This window comes from Drosophila kikkawai, chromosome 2L, assembly GCF_030179895.1.
Source record: "Drosophila kikkawai strain 14028-0561.14 chromosome 2L, DkikHiC1v2, whole genome shotgun sequence".
Taxonomy (NCBI): Eukaryota; Metazoa; Arthropoda; class Insecta; order Diptera; family Drosophilidae; genus Drosophila; species Drosophila kikkawai.
The window spans coordinates 16,238,560-16,252,612 of NC_091728.1; positions in this window are offsets into that span (position 1 = coordinate 16,238,560).

Here is a 14,053-nt window from a genome sequence, read left to right on the forward strand (position 1 = left end):
TGAATTCCTACTTGAGAATTTTAGATGCCATGCAACAAATTACTCTTAATGTTGGTAACTAGAGTTTGCAGGTGTGTCGAAACAAATATCTCTCACTTTAATAATGTCGAAAAATATAGCATTTAATGTATATAAACTTTTTACTACAAATTTTTAACTTAAAGTTTTTGAGTATCGAATTATTGCACGAAAATGGCATATTAATAATCGATTTATATATCGGATTTCGTTTTTAATATTGTCATCGTATATCGTTTTATAATACTTTTCTAAAGCCTTTTAAAAATATAATAATTCTTTTATGTATCCTTTATTATCACCAAGTATTTCATTATTTAATGGAAACACCTCTCAAAAGCAATCCATTATCTGTTCAAAACTCTCACATTTCTAAGCACGAAGGAATATGCACACATACCAGTTTTTATATTTGTATCAATTTAAGTTTGTCTGCTTGTTCCGTATTCCCAAAGTTTTAGACCCGAAAAAAGTAAAAAACTTTCCAACCGACAAGAACAACAAAGGAAACATGGAAATAACAAGAAAATAAAAGAAAGCTACAACAAAAGAGGAAAAAAAGAAAGGAAAGAGGACTGCGGACTGTCAAAAAGTTCTGCATAATTTTTGGTTTGTTTCGTTTTTCTTTCTTGTTCCTTCCTTCCGATTTTCCATAGCATACACCTTTGACACACTTGCCAAGGGGCCATTTTCCTTATATAAGGAAAAGTCTAGGGGGTAAGGGGAAGGTAAATAAATCGAGAAACTGCTTTTATTTTGTTTCCTTGATTTTGACTGCAGACAAAAAGTTGGCGTGTGTACATGCTATGTGTGTGACCCAAACACTCCCACAAACACACACACACACACAGCACACATATTTATATGGAATGTGAGGTTATGGCGCACTGTGGACGTCTAAGGTTATTTATAGCAACACTTTTTCGACCAGGCTCGCATTAGCCCCCTTTTTTGGCTCGTTCTGCCGCGGTTGCTCCTTTCGCCAAGTTTGTCCTTAAGTTGGCCAGGACATGCACGAAGGGACAGCTAAGCAGCTTTATGATTTCTCTGTGTGTGTATGAGTGAGAGTCCTGGGGCAAGGGAATTTTCCTTTATGCAGGCCAGCGACGGAAAATAATAATTCCCGGCATGGCCAACTAAACATCGGAGCGGAGCGGACCGAAGCAGAGAGAAGACATCAAAGCGAAAATTTCCCTATAAACGAGGAGAGAGGAGGGGCTGAAAGCCCCTTGGGAATGGGAATCTCTGGTGCGGGAAATGCGATGAATAGTTTTTGCGGAAATTCGGCTTAAATTCGATGCAAGAGTTGAAGAGGCACCTAGGTTGTCTGGAGTCTTGAAATTTTCTGTTATTCAACACGATTGAAGCGACGACTTTGGTGAGCTTCAAAAAGATAAAAATAATATATCTGCTTTGTTTTTATGAAGAGATTTTATAGCCACTCTCAGGAAAAGAAATTTAAATAAATTTTGATGCTTAGACTTTATGCAACTTTAATTTAAATAATGCAATTTGTAAAAAGTTGTTTTTAATTTAAGTTAAACATTTTTATTTAATTTCCAATTTCAGAAAATCAATTATACATTAAAAGCTTAAATTAAAACCTCTGTTCCCCCACAGCTTCTACTACATTTACGCTTAAATTCTCGCATTATTAATTAACCCTTTTAATCATCTTTCCTTTGTAATTATAAATTCACCTGTTACTGGCTTCGCCCATTTAAAGTTGAATACAAATATAATTAATGTAAAACTTTGACACAAATTTAAACAGCCAGGCGAGTTGGTATTGAATTAATTACTGAATGTGTATCGGCGGTATTAAGTGGGATGTTAAAGCTGCTCGTTCAGAGTGACTTTTGGGTGGCTGTCACCTCGACGAGTATCTGGTTTGGATTGTTTTTCTGGCTGGGCTTGCAAAAAACCAAAGGAAAGGGAGAATAAAGAAAGCGCCGAAGCTTTTCAATGTGTCGCCGTCTTACCAATTAGGTTCCCCCTCTTGCCAGCCTTTGTCCCCCACTTTCTCCTCTCCCATTGCCAACCAACCATTGTGGTGGTGGAAATCTATATGGATGCGATGGTGGTGGTGGCTATGGTGACCTGGCCTTTGTGCTGGATTTGTGCTGGGCCAGCAAAAGGTGGCAGTGGCAGGCAATTGGTTCTGGTAATTGGAAAATAAGTTGAAAATACGTTTTATGAGCAAGGACTCTCCCTGCTGATGTCAGGTCTTTGAACCAAAGGAATCCTAGGTGATTGATAGTCCATTTTAGAGAAATATGCTAGGAATTAGGAAACTACCATACATGCCCGACGACGACAAAGGCGAGCCAATTCGATAAATATTCGCTAGGAATGTGTGTGAGCACCACACAAAGATGAAATGCCGCGCATAATTTATATCTGAATTCATACGAATTTAAATCTATATTAATCAAGAAGCTATATTTCGGATGGACAGACGCGAAAGTGCTGTAAATTAAGCGTCGGCCAAGGCATTCCGTTAGCCATTCCTGATATATATGCGGTTATATGCCACTGTATTTATATATTCCCGCCAAGTGCTAGCCTGGGGCAGCTGTGTAAACACACATTGCGAGGGTGGTGACAGAGGTTGCTTGGCTTCTGGCACGGGTTAATTAAAAGTCTATTCATCAGTCGTCAAGTTTTAAAAGGGAGCAACTTTACACACTGCCTGCGAAGATTGATTTGTCACGTGCCACATTTCCCCTCCCCTGGAAAATATTCGCACATGCTGGAAATATATGGTTTAACTCTCCCAAAAGTGATTAGAGTGGAGTCCGACCGTCATTGGATAATTGTTAAGCTTCACTTGGGGCTGGACTGCAATTTGCTAGTTGCATCATTCCCAGCGGAATAATAGTGCACTCGAATTTTATTTTATGGCCTTAATAACATTTTGGGACCTAAGAGTAGAGCTAAAATCTTTAAAGCTAAAATTAAAAATAAAGTAAAAAATAGTTCATAATTTTCGAATTCTTTTATAACTATTAAAAAATATAAACCCTTCAAAATATATATCTTAAATAATAATATACTTATTTTTCAATAAAATCTCGTAAAGTAAACAATCTAATAAAATATTATTAAACCCATATTAATTACCTAAAATCTACAATAAACTCATAAGATTTAAGGCAAAATTTAAAGTAAACATAATAGTTTTGCATTAGAACTTTGAATTTCTGATGAGTTTACACAACCAAGAATTTTGCTAGTGTATATACAGCTCTCTCTAGGAGATACCTGTCGGGCAATTTTAGTTAATTATTAACAGAGGGCATTGTGTTGGCATTGGATATTGATAAACACCACCGGCGGATTGACCCTACTCCCCGGGAGAGAATAGCAGAGATCCGATCCGATTCGGTTGCAGCTGAGTCAGCTCGAGTTTTGAATTCATTTTCCAACTGGCTGAGCACACAAAGTGACACCACCGCCCGGCAACCACCTACCGAGGAGGAGCCACCACCCCCACCAGCCCGTTTGTAGATTGCGAGTGCATATATGTGCCTTTTTTGTGGCCGTACGTTTTACGGTCCAGACTCTCGAATATGTGCAATTATTTCAGTGAATTTACTGGTAATTGGAGCGGGAGGAGAGCTGCTGAACAAAGGCTTCTGGCGAGAAGTTGTTAAGTGCAAATGAGTAATTCGCCATAATGCGCAAATTCACTCCCAACGACTTGGCATTCAGCACAGAAGTTGATCCCTATATATCTAGAGACTCGAAAGTATCTTTCGATCAGTCGCTAGAGATGTTCCCTGCTAATTCCCCATGAGTAATAGCCAGCAAATTAGTCCAGACAAACACGTACGGAACATATACACATAAAATTACTCATAAAACACTAAATAAAAGGCCAGAAAATCTGCTTAAAATACCTAAGGTACATATACATATATATTATATGCCACAGAATCAACCACATATCATGTCTTTAAAATTTTTGTTTATTTATAAAAACCTAGAGGAGGCCACACAATGTTGAGGACAAAGAAATAAATTAAGAAAATTAAGTCTTAATTTTGTTCTTGAAATAAAATATAAAATTTGGAATATATAGCTTCAGAAGATCAGGGAGTCTTATGTACATATCTCAATCTATATACAAATCTATTTAGACACCCGTTTGTTTTAGCAGTTCCACATAATTGTATTATCAGTTCCATAAACTGGAATTTTATTGACCGAACGTTATTAACAAATTAGGAGGCGGCAAGGCAAGGGGTAAACAAACAATGGACAGCAAATAAAAATAAAAACGAAGTGTACACACAAAATCAGCAGGGTGCGAGGTAATTGAGGTAGAAAAAATAAATAAAATAAAATAAAAAACGTTTCAAATTATCTCACAAAGGGAAATTGCTGTGATAATTTATTTTCGACCGCATACTCTACATATTTCCATTATAAATAAAGTAAATCTTGCATCATTCAAAAGGGAAGGAATAATATTAATTAGATCAGAATCAATTAGGTTGCGATATATCCAACAACAATTATTTTTAATTAACCTTTAATAAGGCATACCAACTGGTTTGTTACGATATTACGTTAGATTCCCTTAGTTTTTTAATTGCTGTTATTGTTTTCTTTGAAACGTTTCTATTTTTAGCATTATAATTAAAAGTAACAAAAAAAACCAATATTAAACTTTACAACAATGTTAATTTATTTATGGCTTTATTTTTTCGATTCTCCCGCATCTGAAAACTAATTAGAGAGCATGTTAATATCTATGTGATTGAAATCTGTATTAATTGCAGGGGCGGACAGGCCGGCCGAACTTGTTGCCAGTCAGTCAGTCTGTCAGTTGGCCATTCCATCATTCAGCCATTGCCAAAAATACTTTCCAAAAGTCTTGCCAAGTGCGCCTGCGTCGAGCGGGAAGGAAAGAGTAGCGCTGAGATACTTTTAGGCAGCAGCCGGTAAGTGTTTGGAAAAGTGAAGCTTTCCTACGATGAACTGTCAGCTTAGCCCAGCTTGGCAGGTTGCCCTGTTTTTCCTTTAGCGGGTTTTCCCCGTACAGGCCCAATGTGTGTGTTATGAAAGCATTTCCCCTTGGCGTCACAAATCTTCCCACAAAAGTTGTGACAATTACGTCAATTTCGCGCTGATTTTTCTTCGTCTATCCGTATTTGAAGCTGTATCTGTAGGGTAAGGTGGGGTAAAGCCGACAGTGTGGGTAAACCCGACCTCCCTCTGTTTTCGAAAATCGGAAGCACTACGCAAAATAATATTAGTGTTGTCGTGTAGAGCATCGAAAACAATGTAAATGGTGGTATGACAGCATTTTATTAGTCAACATTGAGATGGTCAAACGACAACAAGTTTGTTTTCACAATTTTGAATTTCATTTTTGTGCATAATTAACTGCAGGATATTTCTTTTTGTCAAAGTTATCGCATGAAAAGGTAAGTGGATTTAGATTCTTTGAATAAAGTCCTACAAAGTGCATATAAGTTTGGTTCATTTTTTTTCATAATTTCTTTTTTAATTGCGTTTTTATGAAAAATTACGTGGTGGGGCAAATCCGACCTCTAAATAGTGGGGTAAATCCTGACGCAAAAAATCCAAAAAAAACCACAATCACACCAAACCCATTAACATCACAGCAGACCAGACGTTCAACTCGAACCAAAAAACGCCAGCAAGCTATTTGAGCAGCGAATCAGATGATACTGTTTAATTATTTTGCTATTTTAATTTTTTTAATTCTTTTATCTTTTATTACCATTATATAACATAACATTGATTGATTTATCATTGCAAAACCTATATTTAGGTTATATCTGTACTAAATCAACCAAAAACATAGGCGGTCGGGTTTACCCCATCATTTTTGAACATAGCAAAAATGAACTTTTTCGTAAAACGCTTGTATCTCAAAACTTTTCAAAGGTATGAATAAAATGCTATGCATAGAACTTTGCGCAAAAGTCTAACCTTTAATTTGGTATATATAACGACTTTATCCGATGTAAAATAAGCATTTTATAGCCAAAACCATTTACTAGGTCGGCTTTACCCCACCTTACCCTATCTGTGAATGTATCTGTATCTATAGCTGTATCTCAACTGTTTGCTTGGATGTATCTGCGGCGGCTTCCTATTTATTCGTATCTGTATCTGTAGATGTATCTGCAGCGCATCTCTTGGCCAGCCATTCAATTCATGTTCACACGTGTGTTTATTTTGCTCCGATTTTAACGCGGGGGCGTCGGTGTCAGTCAAAAGGCGAAATGCTGGCCGGGGTACGGGAAACGGGTTACGGCGAGCTTGGGAACTTGATGTGTGGGTTATGGTAGTACCAAGTGTTACGGCATTTGTGGCATTGGCTTTCTGCCGCTCTCCAAAAATGTCGGGGCCACACAGCTCTTTTTTTCCGTCTCACTTTTGGTTTTTATTGAGTGCCATTAAATGATAAAATACATTTTAATTCACTTTCATATTAGTGGAAAAGAGGAAAATTGCGGTAATTCTCATTGATTGCATTCTGCGGTGAAATATTGTGCATTTTTTGTTTTGCACATTATTTATACATATTTGATTGCAGATGATTTTTAAAATTGATTTACAATTACATCACGAATATTATATTATTAGCTTTGTGGTTTTTGAATGGCATTTTTATTCTATATTTTTTTCAGCTGTTCATTTGCAGAAAATTAAATTAAGTGTGCAGGCGAAACCAAAATATATTTATTATATATACAAATAAAACACTTTGTTAGCTAGTTTTTAGGTTAAAGTAAAATTTATTCATTGAATTTTATTTGTAAACATTTTTTCAATGTATTTATGTGTTTTTTTAGTAGAAACCCCAAGTAAATAATTACACTTTAAATAGGTAATTACAGCGTGCAAATCCGGAACAATTTATTTGTAAATATTAAAACTAAATAGAGAGTTTGATTAAAAAAAGAAAAATAAATAGTTTTTGTGAGTTTATAAACCATTTAAAAGTGATAAAATCCTTTTCAATCAATTAATCTTTTATCATATTTAATACCAACCTATTTAAGGACCTCTTTTCCCCTCTCTGCCTGTTATCTGTCAGACATTCTTGTGGGTTCAGCAAAGTGCATAGTCATGCTCCAATGTTAATGTTAATGCAAATAATTATTTGCCCTGTAAAACCGAGAGAAGGATGGGGGGAAAGAGAAGGAGTTGCGGTCAGGTAAGTCAGGTAATTAAGGAACGTGGCAGACAGCTATGGCCACAAACAAGAACCAGAGCGAAGGCAGACAAATGTCGTTCAGCAATTTACAATTGTTTACTCTCCGTCGGGCTAACAGCCGAGAAATCCAAGCGTTTTTGGGGCTAGGTCTCCTCGGATCGATCCTAATGCGAGGCAATATGACAGGCGAGGCGATTAATTTGCCATTATTTTGGTCCAATCAAGAGGTCATATCCCAGTCAAGTCAAGTCGAGGTAAGGTAAAGGCTAAGTGTAAAATTAATTGGAGGTACATTAACCCCTAAACGGAGAACAGCTCCGCTCCCTTGATTCTGTTCCAATTGGCAGAGGGTAGCGGCGGCGAGGGCCTTAATTAGAAACGATGTTAACACACGCGACTGGCTGCCGCGATAGGCCCACACACACATTGTCTGGATATACTATCTGTGGGCCTATATCTAATTGTATCTGCGTATTTCGCAAATTGAGATAAACGCGTACGGCACACACGGCGTATGAGTGTCGCCATAATTGCCGCGGACCGAGATCTCGCTCCGCTAACAGCAGCGGGACAGCGTCGATTCCCGGAGAGGAGCGGAGCAGGGTGGAGTGAAAAAACGGTAAACGTGTTTGCCCCTAATTTGATTTGCTCGGCTCCGCTTGGCTTTAATTGAGTAACTTGGATTTTTGTTACCGCGGAATGCGTCTTCATTTCGAGTGTCGAGTGGATGAGCTCACGGCCCATGGCGTTCGTTCAATTGCCGGGGAAACATGTTCGCCGAGTGTCCGTTAATTAGCTTCAAAAGAGATTCCCCAAAAACGATTGGCAAACGCCAGACGCGTGGCTGGAAATTAGTTCAGATTAAAAAAACAGGAGGGAGTGAGAGAGTAAAGCTTTAACTACTGAAATATATTTTCATATTAAATTTAAACTCATCCTCCCACTGGACTCATCCTTCTTTGGCCATTTGCATTTGCATATGTCAGATGGTTTAAACCCATTGAACCGCATGAACGACACTAAAATTGACAGCGTCAACAGCAGCGACAGCCTCGAAATACAAAAAAAGGAATAACAATAATAACATGCCACTCCGCACGCGTCAATGGCATCAAAATATGCGTTGAAAATAAATAAAATAATGGAGCGAGAGGAGGCGCATACACAAAAATAGACAAAATACAAAATACAAAAATTTATAAATACACAAGCCTCAATTGAGCGATAGTTTTGTGGTCAGCAGAGAGCAGAATGATGATAAGCAAACATTCTAGTGTGAAACCTGCCGAGAGAAATACAAATTTGTTTATGATAACCCAAATATTTTGCCAAACAGAATATTTGGGAAATTTTATTTACACATTTTTAAAAATTAAGAATTAATTAAGCGTAAAAGATATTTTCTACAGCTAAGAGAGTAAATAATTACTGAAGTCTTAACCTTAATTAGTTATACTTTTTTATGCAAAATAACTGATTCATAGGAAGCGATTCCAATTATATATGAAATATATTATAATTATATAACAAATTTATAAATAAATACATATATAATAGTTATCATAATGCAATATATTTAATTGCTTTCTACAATTAACAATAAATATATATAAAAGCCATTAGATAACCTATTCCTTATTACTTTCCTTAATGGTTTATAGAAAAATTAAAATTCTAATTTATTCCCTTGAATGTTTATTGATCAGTTTCACTCTATGACAGTCTGGTGCCCCCTGGGAATTAGTTTTTGCTGATCCAGCCCAACCTATTCATGGCCCTTTATCAATATGCTCGACGCTGCTTAAATTAAGAGCGAATTTTAATAACTTTCCACAGGGCGTCGTCTCTGCTTGGGAGTAACTCGGGGCACAAACTTTACTAATTACACACAACCGACTCGAAAGCCGTCAAGCTAACTGGGCTAACTGAGTAGAAAGGGGGCGAGGGAGCCACTCGATTACTATTCAGGCTTGAAAGCCTCCGGATTCAGTTGGATGAGCGGGTGAGTGGTGAGCGATTGCCTTGGCCTGCGCTTTTTCATGACCTTCGGCAGGCCTCCTTTCCGCCTCAGCAGTCTCCGATTGCGACGGAGACTTCGTATCCTGCATCCCACATCCTCATTCCCATCCCACATCCACATCCGCAGCTGCTTCAATTTTCCGTGCCAAGAACTTGGCTAACAAATGAAGCGAAAGCCCAACTTTGGCCGCCTGCAGTTTTATTCGATTGCTCTCGCCCAGGTGGGAAGGTGGAACAACGGTTCGCTGGTAAGGCGGAAGGTGTGCGGATGAAAAATGGCATTCCGAATGTGCGTGGCCTGTGCGGAGCGACGATAAATCAATGGGGGCCAGGGGAGAGAGAGAGAGAGAGGCGGGAGTGAGCTCTTCCCGCATGCGAATACTTAATTAAGTCAATTATTCTGATGCGATTGCACTGTAAAATGTGAAAATGGCATATCGATAAGCTTTGCCCGGTCAACCGGGGCGTATGCGTTATATTTTTCCAACCAGAAACCGCCCACATTGTCACCTATTAACACCACTCTACCCCTGCTTACCTGTCACTCAACTATCAGCCAAAGCCAAAGAACACACCTCGAAATCCTTGACCAGCTGACAGTTGTTATCCCTTTTGTGTGTACATGTGCGCGGTCCTTGAAACATAGTACATTAGTGTCCCTCCCCTTTTGAACGGTATAAGGTAAGGGAAAAGCGCGTGTAGAGTGAGTTAAAGGTTTTAAAGGATCTAGAAATGGTTAAAGAATATTTAAAAACATTTCGCTTCGCTTCAGGATAAAAAATATTTTTCCCAATCTTAAGTTGATTTATTATCTTTCAGGCATTTTCTACGCTTTTCCTAATATTTTCTCATAATTCCTGGAAATTTATTAATGTAATTGTAGCTTTTTTTGGTCTGGAACTCATTTTGTGGTTTTTAGTGCCTGCATATGGCATAAAGCATAAATATTAATGTTGCAATTATTTATGGCTACCACATTTTATGGGCCACAACATGGCGTATGCGTAATGTGCTAAAAAAAAAAAGAAAAGAAAAGCGAAAAATTATAAGCTCAGCCATAAAATCGAACAATGAATGGCGCCGTATAGAAGGAGCCAGTGGTCCATGCAATGGACCAACTTTATTGATCGAGGTGGAATAAACACACAAGGAAGCTAAAAGAGCAGATAATAACCGCAAATAAACCAGAACTCTATAGGGGAGGGCTCTGACTAGGAGATACCCTGTGCTAAGAGGGTATTTTATATTGTAATCTTAAAGTTTATACTCAAAAAGTAAAGTATTTTATATAAATAAATGTCTAAATAATCAGTATAAAGTTAATTGATTTAAGCTTCTTACCGATTTTTTAGGCTCCCCTGTATAGCTTTTCAAGGTAATCAAAACTTCTCGTATCCCAATATACCCTTTCATTTACCGATTAAGCGGCAACCGAGTTCCGTTTCTTTTTTGATTATTTCTGACTGCAATTTATCAGCTTCAGAGCTATCTAATGGCCATGGCCAGATAATAAGCACATCCCGAATTTGCATATCTCTTGGCGAACGACGAGCAGCGACAGCCGTCGCGATAGGCGCCGCTTCTGGCGCTCGGCAGCCTCGCTAATCTTACCCAGAGAGTAGCACTTCCCCCTGGGGAAGACGCGACAGGGAGCCCATTTTATTGAGAATGAGCTGCCATCCAAAATACTCGAAAAAAAAGCAAAATCTGACATGGGAGGAACTGGGAGACAATCATTTCCGAGCAAAAATGCGCAGCAAATGAAAGGAAAATGCAAATGAGTGTGAGAAAAGTGGCGAGGAAATCAGGTAGACCATTTCTCAGGTGGCAAAACAGTCGAAAAAATTGAATTTAGCCGCGACAGAAGGCCCCACGCATCTTAGCCAAGGCGTTAATTGGATTTATTTGTAAATTTCTTTTTGTTTCACAAAAGTTTTTTTCCCCAACAAGAGTGTGTGTGTTAGCCATTTGCATTTCAGTTTCAGTCCCCCCCTACCCCCTTCCCAATTTTCTGTATTCGTTGCTGACAATAAAAATCGAAATCAATAAAACGAAAATTGATGCTTTCAGCCGTAAAACAAAAAACGGAAATTGAAATGCGGTAAAGTGACTGAAGGACCGACCACAGTTACGGGCTTAACCAATTCCTGAAGCCCGTTTGGGCGGAGAAATTTCATTTCCCACTATATATATAGTATATATACTATATATGTATATTCCACAAAGGACGCGTGCTCCTTGGTATTTGCTCAAACCAAACATTGATTTCGATTCGGTGAACAAATGTCAAAGGTCGCCCAGCGCCTGCTGCTTGTAATTAAATCTACAATCGCTTGGCGATTATTCTCAATTAAAACCCAATCAGTCAGCCAGCCGGCAGTGGCTGTAAACTGATTTTAACACTTTTCAACAAAGGCCAACGCAAAATTTGAATTTGAAACTGGAGCAAAAACAGGCCAGCCACGACGCCCACAACAAACAGAGTCTCATACCATATCTTAGACGGAATAAATGTACATATATATGTATGCTTATATATGCTCATGTGTGCTTGTGGCTGTGCATGATGCCATTTAGTTGCTTAAGATTAGATTAAATGTAGCGCCGCTGAGAACTGCCTAAAACGAAACGAAAACCCGAAAGCAAAGCTACTTTGGTCAGCACTTAAAAATAAATTAATTAACTAAGGAAAATATATAATAGAAATTTTTATAAATGTATAATAATAAAATAATTTTTATTATTTATAAGTCACATAGTTAATTAATTTAAATGTAATGTGTTTTAAATGAATTTTAAAGTCATTTTTGAATGGATACATATAGTTGAAAAAGTATCTTCGAAATTCTTTAAATTGAAATATATACAAAATACAATTTAAATTATAATTTCTTTAAATTGTAGTTAGATCTGTTCAAGTGTATGATAAAAATTCCCCCTTTTCCTTAGCTTTATTTTGGCAGCACACTTGGCTCTTTTGCATATATGTTATTTATCCATTACGTGGCTCTGTCTGGTTGTGTTTATCTCTGGGATTTTGTTTGGATAGTTTGCTCTAATTTTGGTTAATCCCGAGCACTATTATTTGGAAAGCGTCTGCCTATAAATTTTGTGCGAATTAATTGCCAAAGCTGGCTGCAGTTTCCGAAAGTCTCTGCCACATTCCAAACGGACGCCCACTGGAGAGCAAACTCCTCAATGCTATTCCGAAACCAAATCGAGATTCGTACAAATTCTGTGGGCAGTGACACAAAAATTGAAAGCAGTATTTCAACACGCAAACGCGTAGCTTGCAACTCGCCAAAAATGGCGACAGAGCTCGGCTCAGATACGCGTACTCGCATTCGCCAGATACATTTACAAAAACACACTTGCTTTGTGCATGAATTTATGATGACGACTTTGAGTTGTTTTTTGTTCCCCTCTTCGCTCTTTACTTTTTTGTTATATTTTTGTTAATTCTTTATATCTTTTTTTTGCACTTAGTCAATTTTTGTCTGGGCCTTTGGCATATTTTGGGCGCTCATAAATTAATATGACGCTCACGTCGACTTGAGAGACTCGCTGTATATGTGTATCTGTATCCATATCTATATATCTCAAATTTATTTTATTGTTCAGATTTGAGCACACGCACAGTGGGCATGTTGTCAAACACATCTGCGAGTGACAAGAGACGCGATGGCGTATCCCACCCACGGAAGGCGATTCCAGCTCGGATTCCCCTCGCCGAGATCCCGCTCCACTCGGCAATCTAATCTGCGTGTCCATTGTGCTCATATGCTAAGTGAATACAAATTGCTCACAATTACGGAACGGCAGCTAGTTGTTGCCACATAAAAATAGAAATAATAAAATTTAATCGTACATCAAATTGTGCGGCAAATGAATTTGCAGTGTTCTCTGTTCAGAAATCAAATTTAAATGGCCGGGGAAATGCTTTATGAATGGGCGATTTCCCCATTTCCCCTCAACTTAACCCCTTTGATGTGCGTAAAAAAAAAAAAACACGAGCTGAGAGCATTCATGTTTGTGGTCAGTCGAAGCGAAATTGGAGGTGTGATTGCCAATGGAAACTGCTGCTCGGCGGGGGTAGTGACAGCCGGTAATGAGCGGGTAATAACCAAAAAGGTGAGTGCCGGCTGGTGGTGGCTAAATATATATATACTTTATAGAATATATAACTCACCGTGCAGCTGTTGCTGCTGTCTTCCCTCTGAAATATCCGCCGTCTTTCTTGATAACTCTAATCGTGGCCGCTTTTTATTTATTTTTTTTTGATTAACTGCAGTCGTCCAATCAAGCAGGAGGCTTATCTGGCTGAGTGTTGTGATTGCCGCTGTCTCCGCTTAACGAGGACCCACTGTGCTCCAAATGGCACTCAAGTGTGGCCACTTAATGGCGAATTTCTGGGCGGCCCCGGACAAGTCGTTCAGATGCATCTGAACTGCAGTTTTCAGATGTTTCTGGGCAGAGGAACAAAAACAAGAGTCAAAAGGTCAGAATGGCATGCGGAAAATTCAATGGGAAAAGCGACGGCGACCTCCGGCTGCGACGCTTTTCAGATTTTCTGGCTGCAGTATGTATCTCCTCTTGAAATTTTTTGTATATTTTCCCTTTCGCTTGGGCATTTTCTTTCCTTCCACAGTGGCTTCTGCTATCTGTTGCAGAAATGTTACATATCGCTTTGCAATGGCTGCGTATACTTAATTAATTGAGACAAATTACCCATACGCCCGGTTGGGTGAATGACTGGACGAGAGTTCAAATCGAGCTTGATGCTTAAGTGGTTTGAATTGAAGTGGTTCGCTGGGG